Genomic DNA, 370 nt, shown 5'->3' on the forward strand with positions numbered 1-370 from the left:
TCCCTGCCCGGACTCCCGGGACACCTGCGTCCCCGCCCGCGCCGTCCCCAGCGCCCGGGCCCGCCACACCCCGCTCTCCCGCCCTCGGGGCGGGGACCCCCGCAGCCAGCGGCGCAGCCACGACGGGGTTAAGGCTCGGGGCTGGGGCGGGGGAAGGGGGCCGAGGGGCGGGTGCGGAGCCAATAGGCGGCCGCAGAGCCCCCGGGCCGCGAGCTGGGAGCGCGGAGCGCGGAGCCCGGAGCTGAGCGGGCCCGGCCGGGGCCCGAGCGGAGCGGAGCCGAGAGGGCGCGCGCCCGCCCAGCCCCGAGGCCGCCGCCTTCCCGCCGCCGCCGCCGCCGCCGCCGCGCCGGCCACCGGCCGCCGCCCAGCG

This window comes from Miniopterus natalensis, chromosome 2 (assembly GCF_054644295.1).
Source record: "Miniopterus natalensis isolate mMinNat1 chromosome 2, mMinNat1.hap1, whole genome shotgun sequence".
NCBI lineage: Eukaryota > Metazoa > Chordata > Mammalia > Chiroptera > Miniopteridae > Miniopterus > Miniopterus natalensis.